This window comes from Eimeria mitis, genomic scaffold (assembly GCF_000499745.2).
Source record: "Eimeria mitis Houghton genomic scaffold, Emh_scaff117, whole genome shotgun sequence".
NCBI lineage: Eukaryota > Apicomplexa > Conoidasida > Eucoccidiorida > Eimeriidae > Eimeria > Eimeria mitis.
The window spans coordinates 21,421-21,654 of NW_013567995.1; the positions used below are offsets into that span (position 1 = coordinate 21,421).

Consider the following 234-nt stretch of genomic DNA (forward strand, 5'->3'; position numbering starts at 1 on the left):
TCTGCTGCTGCTGCTGCTGCTGCTGCTGCTGCTGATGCTGGTGATGCTGCTGCTGGTGATGCTGCTGCTGCTGCTGCAGTTAGCGTAGGAATAACACCAACAACACAATTACGATAGTTGCTGCTGATGCTGCTGTTGTTGCTGCTGCTGCTGCTGCACAAGAGCAACAGCAATAGCAGCAGCAGCAGCAACATCCACAAAAATAATAAGAGCAACAAAAACGAGAAGCAAAAA

The 234-nt window shown here is 49.6% G+C and overlaps 1 protein-coding gene across 1 annotated transcript in view; it reads right to left on the bottom strand.

Annotated features, from left to right (window-relative positions):
• The window catches only part of EMH_0086120 (uncharacterized protein), a gene marked incomplete at both ends in the record, with an annotated part of 2,015 nt that overhangs the window by 862 nt on the left and 919 nt on the right, over positions 1-234 (bottom strand). The window lies entirely within an intron of this gene.